The following is a 7164-nucleotide window of genomic DNA, read 5'->3' on the forward strand; positions in this document are numbered from 1 at the left end:
TATTTCTGGGAGAAAAGGAGCTCTACTGGGCATAAAAATGGTGTATCTGTGATAAAATGCCACATTTCTGAAAGAAACTGTCCTCTTGCGGAGTGTAATGCTGTATGTTCCGGAGGAAATGGGAAATATTCAGCAGAGTCCTGGTATTTCTGGGAGAAGAGGTCTGATGTGGGGGGGGGAAGGTGATGTATCTGTGAGAAAGCTGGTGTTTCTGGGAGAAAATGCCAGGTATTGGTGAGGAAACAGATGCTAGAGAGGGAAAAGGCCATCCCTTTGGGAGAGAAGTGGTATTTCTGGGAGAAAATGCCCCAAATCGGGGAGTAAGTGTCATCCTGAGGCGTGTCATGGAGTAGATTTGGGAGGAAATGGAGGTGTTTCACAGAGTAGCGGCACTTCTGGGAGAAAATGTCCTCAGTGGGAAAGACAATGTCCTCTTGAGGGAAGAAAACGGGTCTTTCTTACAGCAAATGTCATCCAATGGGGAGAAAATCTCCTCTCTTGGGGAGAAAAGTGGTCTTTCTGAGAGAAGGTGTCCTCTTCTTGGCTGCAAGTGTCCCATTTGGCATTGTCATGGAGGCTTTTTGGGGAGAAAGCGTGTGGCAGTTGTAAGAGAAGGGGTATTTCTGGGAGCAAATCTCCTCTTTTTGGAAGAGAAGGTGAAATTTCCAAGGGAAAAGTGGCATTTCTGGGAGGAAATGACAGAGCTGGGGGAGAAAAGTGGGAACCGGTGGGAAAGAAGATCTTGTACTGGAGAGCAACGGTGGTCTTTTTGGTGTGCCAAGTGGTCTCTTGGGGAGACAACGTGGTAAATAGGGGAGACAATGTCCTCTGGAGGAGTGTCAAGTAGTATTTGGGAGAGCAAACGTCAGGTATTTCTCGGAAACCGGCTGTTTCTGGGAGATAGTAGCAGACTTGGTTGGAAAATGACAGGTGTTTGTGAGAAAGCTGGTATTTTGGGGAAAAAAGGCCGTTTTTTAAAGAATAAGCTGGCATTTCTGGGAGAATATGTCCCATCTTTGGGAGAAAACGGGTGTATGTGGGAGAAAATGTCGTGTATTTGGGAGAAAGCTGGTGTATGTGGGAGAAAAGGCCATTGTGATGGGAGTCAGTGTGATCTTGAGGAGTGGAAAGCAGTATTCTTGAGATGAAACGTGAGGTATTTCTAAGAGTCCTGGTATTTCTGGGAGAAAATGTCTTGTTTTGGAGAGCCAAAGTCCCATTTTGGGGGCAGAAGCTGGTATTTCTGTGACACTGCCATCTTGATGGGGGTAAGTGTGATCTTGAGGAGTGTAAAGCAGCATTTTGGTTGGAAAATGGGAGCTCTTCCTAAGAGCAGTGCTATTTCTGGGAGAAAAGGAGCTCTACTGGGCATAAAAATGGTGTATCTGTGATAAAATGCCACATTTCTGAAAGAAACTGTCCTCTTGCGGAGTGTAATGCTGTATGTTCCGGAGGAAATGGGAAATATTCAGCAGAGTCCTGGTATTTCTGGGAGAAGAGGTCTGATGTGGGGGGGGGAAGGTGATGTATCTGTGAGAAAGCTGGTGTTTCTGGGAGAAAATGCCAGGTATTGGTGAGGAAACAGATGCTAGAGAGGGAAAAGGCCATCCCTTTGGGAGAGAAGTGGTATTTCTGGGAGAAAATGCCCCAAATCGGGGAGTAAGTGTCATCCTGAGGCGTGTCATGGAGTAGATTTGGGAGGAAATGGAGGTGTTTCACAGAGTAGCGGCACTTCTGGGAGAAAATGTCCTCAGTGGGAAAGACAATGTCCTCTTGAGGGAAGAAAACAGGTCTTTCTTACAGCAAATGTCATCCAATTGGGAGAAAATCTCCTCTCTTGGGGAGAAAAGTGGTCTTTCTGAGAGAAGGTGTCCTCTTCTTGGCTGCAAGTGTCCCATTTGGCATTGTCATGGAGGCTTTTTGGGGAGAAAGCGTGTGGCAGTTGTAAGAGAAGGGGTATTTCTGGGAGCAAATCTCCTCTTTTTGGAAGAGAAGGTGAAATTTCCAAGGGAAAAGTGGCATTTCTGGGAGGAAATGACATAGCTGGGGGAGAAAAGTGGGAACCGGTGGGAAAGAAGATCTTGTACTGGAGAGCAACGGTGGTCTTTTTGGTGTGCCAAGTGGTCTCTTGGGGAGACAACGTGGTAAATAGGGGAGACAATGTCCTCTGGAGGAGTGTCAAGTAGTATTTGGGAGAGCAAACGTCAGGTATTTCTCGGAAACCGGCTGTTTCTGGGAGATAGTAGCAGACTTGGTTGGAAAATGACAGGTGTTTGTGAGAAAGCTGGTATTTTGGGGAAAAAAGGCCGTTTTTTAAAGAATAAGCTGGCATTTCTGGGAGAATATGTCCCATCTTTGGGAGAAAACGGGTGTATGTGGGAGAAAATGTCGTGTATTTGGGAGAAAGCTGGTGTATGTGGGAGAAAAGGCCATTGTGATGGGAGTCAGTGTGATCTTGAGGAGTGGAAAGCAGTATTCTTGAGATGAAACGTGAGGTATTTCTAAGAGTCCTGGTATTTCTGGGAGAAAATGTCTTGTTTTGGAGAGCCAAAGTCCCATTTTGGGGGCAGAAGCTGGTATTTCTGTGACACTGCCATCTTGATGGGGGTAAGTGTGATCTTGAGGAGTGTAAAGCAGCATTTTGGTTAGAAAATGGGAGCTCTTCCTAAGAGCAGTGCTATTTCTGGGAGAAAAGGAGCTCTACTGGGCATAAAAATGGTGTATCTGTGATAAAATGCCACATTTCTGAAAGAAACTGTCCTCTTGCGGAGTGTAATGCTGTATGTTCCGGAGGAAATGGGAAATATTCAGCAGAGTCCTGGTATTTCTGGGAGAAGAGGTCTGATGTGGGGGGGGGAAGGTGATGTATCTGTGAGAAAGCTGGTGTTTCTGGGAGAAAATGCCAGGTATTGGTGAGGAAACAGATGCTAGAGAGGGAAAAGGCCATCCCTTTGGGAGAGAAGTGGTATTTCTGGGAGAAAATGCCCCAAATCGGAGAGTAAGTGTCATCCTGAGGCGTGTCATGGAGTAGATTTGGGAGGAAATGGAGGTGTTTCACAGAGTAGCGGCACTTCTGGGAGAAAATGTCCTCAGTGGGAAAGACAATGTCCTCTTGAGGGAAGAAAACAGGTCTTTCTTACAGCAAATGTCATCCAATTGGGAGAAAATCTCCTCTCTTGGGGAGAAAAGTGGTCTTTCTGAGAGAAGGTGTCCTCTTCTTGGCTGCAAGTGTCCCATTTGGCATTGTCATGGAGGCTTTTTGGGGAGAAAGCGTGTGGCAGTTGTAAGAGAAGGGGTATTTCTGGGAGCAAATCTCCTCTTTTTGGAAGAGAAGGTGAAATTTCCAAGGGAAAAGTGGCATTTCTGGGAGGAAATGACAGAGCTGGGGGAGAAAAGTGGGAACCGGTGGGAAAGAAGATCTTGTACTGGAGAGCAACGGTGGTCTTTTTGGTGTGCCAAGTGGTCTCTTGGGGAGACAACGTGGTAAATAGGGGAGACAATGTCCTCTGGAGGAGTGTCAAGTAGTATTTGGGAGAGCAAACGTCAGGTATTTCTCGGAAACCGGCTGTTTCTGGGAGATAGTAGCAGACTTGGTTGGAAAATGACAGGTGTTTGTGAGAAAGCTGGTATTTTGGGGAAAAAAGGCCGTTTTTTAAAGAATAAGCTGGCATTTCTGGGAGAATATGTCCCATCTTTGGGAGAAAACGGGTGTATGTGGGAGAAAATGTCGTGTATTTGGGAGAAAGCTGGTGTATGTGGGAGAAAAGGCCATTGTGATGGGAGTCAGTGTGATCTTGAGGAGTGGAAAGCAGTATTCTTGAGATGAAACGTGAGGTATTTCTAAGAGTCCTGGTATTTCTGGGAGAAAATGTCTTGTTTTGGAGAGCCAAAGTCCCATTTTGGGGGCAGAAGCTGGTATTTCTGTGACACTGCCATCTTGATGGGGGTAAGTGTGATCTTGAGGAGTGTAAAGCAGCATTTTGGTTGGAAAATGGGAGCTCTTCCTAAGAGCAGTGCTATTTCTGGGAGAAAAGGAGCTCTACTGGGCATAAAAATGGTGTATCTGTGATAAAATGCCACATTTCTGAAAGAAACTGTCCTCTTGCGGAGTGTAATGCTGTATGTTCCGGAGGAAATGGGAAATATTCAGCAGAGTCCTGGTATTTCTGGGAGAAGAGGTCTGATGTGGGGGGGGGAAGGTGATGTATCTGTGAGAAAGCTGGTGTTTCTGGGAGAAAATGCCAGGTATTGGTGAGGAAACAGATGCTAGAGAGGGAAAAGGCCATCCCTTTGGGAGAGAAGTGGTATTTCTGGGAGAAAATGCCCCAAATCGGGGAGTAAGTGTCATCCTGAGGCGTGTCATGGAGTAGATTTGGGAGGAAATGGAGGTGTTTCACAGAGTAGCGGCACTTCTGGGAGAAAATGTCCTCAGTGGGAAAGACAATGTCCTCTTGAGGGAAGAAAACAGGTCTTTCTTACAGCAAATGTCATCCAATTGGGAGAAAATCTCCTCTCTTGGGGAGAAAAGTGGTCTTTCTGAGAGAAGGTGTCCTCTTCTTGGCTGCAAGTGTCCCATTTGGCATTGTCATGGAGGCTTTTTGGGGAGAAAGCGTGTGGCAGTTGTAAGAGAAGGGGTATTTCTGGGAGCAAATCTCCTCTTTTTGGAAGAGAAGGTGAAATTTCCAAGGGAAAAGTGGCATTTCTGGGAGGAAATGACATAGCTGGGGGAGAAAAGTGGGAACCGGTGGGAAAGAAGATCTTGTACTGGAGAGCAACGGTGGTCTTTTTGGTGTGCCAAGTGGTCTCTTGGGGAGACAACGTGGTAAATAGGGGAGACAATGTCCTCTGGAGGAGTGTCAAGTAGTATTTGGGAGAGCAAACGTCAGGTATTTCTCGGAAACCGGCTGTTTCTGGGAGATAGTAGCAGACTTGGTTGGAAAATGACAGGTGTTTGTGAGAAAGCTGGTATTTTGGGGAAAAAAGGCCGTTTTTTAAAGAATAAGCTGGCATTTCTGGGAGAATATGTCCCATCTTTGGGAGAAAACGGGTGTATGTGGGAGAAAATGTCGTGTATTTGGGAGAAAGCTGGTGTATGTGGGAGAAAAGGCCATTGTGATGGGAGTCAGTGTGATCTTGAGGAGTGGAAAGCAGTATTCTTGAGATGAAACGTGAGGTATTTCTAAGAGTCCTGGTATTTCTGGGAGAAAATGTCTTGTTTTGGAGAGCCAAAGTCCCATTTTGGGGGCAGAAGCTGGTATTTCTGTGACACTGCCATCTTGATGGGGGTAAGTGTGATCTTGAGGAGTGTAAAGCAGCATTTTGGTTAGAAAATGGGAGCTCTTCCTAAGAGCAGTGCTATTTCTGGGAGAAAAGGAGCTCTACTGGGCATAAAAATGGTGTATCTGTGATAAAATGCCACATTTCTGAAAGAAACTGTCCTCTTGCGGAGTGTAATGCTGTATGTTCCGGAGGAAATGGGAAATATTCAGCAGAGTCCTGGTATTTCTGGGAGAAGAGGTCTGATGTGGGGGGGGGAAGGTGATGTATCTGTGAGAAAGCTGGTGTTTCTGGGAGAAAATGCCAGGTATTGGTGAGGAAACAGATGCTAGAGAGGGAAAAGGCCATCCCTTTGGGAGAGAAGTGGTATTTCTGGGAGAAAATGCCCCAAATCGGGGAGTAAGGGTCATCCTGAGGCGTGTCATGGAGTAGATTTGGGAGGAAATGGAGGTGTTTCACAGAGTAGCGGCACTTCTGGGAGAAAATGTCCTCAGTGGGAAAGACAATGTCCTCTTGAGGGAAGAAAACAGGTCTTTCTTACAGCAAATGTCATCCAATTGGGAGAAAATCTCCTCTCTTGGGGAGAAAAGTGGTCTTTCTGAGAGAAGGTGTCCTCTTCTTGGCTGCAAGTGTCCCATTTGGCATTGTCATGGAGGCTTTTTGGGGAGAAAGCGTGTGGCAGTTGTAAGAGAAGGGGTATTTCTGGGAGCAAATCTCCTCTTTTTGGAAGAGAAGGTGAAATTTCCAAGGGAAAAGTGGCATTTCTGGGAGGAAATGACATAGCTGGGGGAGAAAAGTGGGAACCGGTGGGAAAGAAGATCTTGTACTGGAGAGCAACGGTGGTCTTTTTGGTGTGCCAAGTGGTCTCTTGGGGAGACAACGTGGTAAATAGGGGAGACAATGTCCTCTGGAGGAGTGTCAAGTAGTATTTGGGAGAGCAAACGTCAGGTATTTCTCGGAAACCGGCTGTTTCTGGGAGATAGTAGCAGACTTGGTTGGAAAATGACAGGTGTTTGTGAGAAAGCTGGTATTTTGGGAAAAAAAGGCCGTTTTTTAAAGAATAAGCTGGCATTTCTGGGAGAATATGTCCCATCTTTGGGAGAAAACGGGTGTATGTGGGAGAAAATGTCGTGTATTTGGGAGAAAGCTGGTGTATGTGGGAGAAAAGGCCATTGTGATGGGAGTCAGTGTGATCTTGAGGAGTGGAAAGCAGTATTCTTGAGATGAAACGTGAGGTATTTCTAAGAGTCCTGGTATTTCTGGGAGAAAATGTCTTGTTTTGGAGAGCCAAAGTCCCATTTTGGGGGCAGAAGCTGGTATTTCTGTGACACTGCCATCTTGATGGGGGTAAGTGTGATCTTGAGGAGTGTAAAGCAGCATTTTGGTTAGAAAATGGGAGCTCTTCCTAAGAGCAGTGCTATTTCTGGGAGAAAAGGAGCTCTACTGGGCATAAAAATAGTGTATCTGTGATAAAATGCCACATTTCTGAAAGAAACTGTCCTCTTGCGGAGTGTAATGCTGTATGTTCCGGAGGAAATGGGAAATATTCAGCAGAGTCCTGGTATTTCTGGGAGAAGAGGTCTGATGTGGGGGGGGGAAGGTGATGTATCTGTGAGAAAGCTGGCTATTGCTTTCCTTTTAGCAAGTTGCTGCAGCTACTTCAAGCCGACAAATAAAAGTTTGCTTTCTCCGAAAACCTCAGTAGCCACTGCTTTGCTTTTTTGATACAGATCAAACTAGAAAGTTTATCATTATTGTCTTGAGGATTGTGTACTTGAAAGAGAAGGGCTTGTGGACTTAAAAGCTTCTTTTTGCCACAAGTGTTGTGTTTAATAGAAGATGTTATGGTGGATTGCATGTCTTGCTTTACTGAATTCACTAAGTAGG

Source organism: Phasianus colchicus, unplaced genomic scaffold, assembly GCF_987193195.1.
Source record: "Phasianus colchicus unplaced genomic scaffold, bPhaCol1.hap1.1 HAP1_SCAFFOLD_42, whole genome shotgun sequence".
NCBI classification, from domain to species: domain Eukaryota; kingdom Metazoa; phylum Chordata; class Aves; order Galliformes; family Phasianidae; genus Phasianus; species Phasianus colchicus.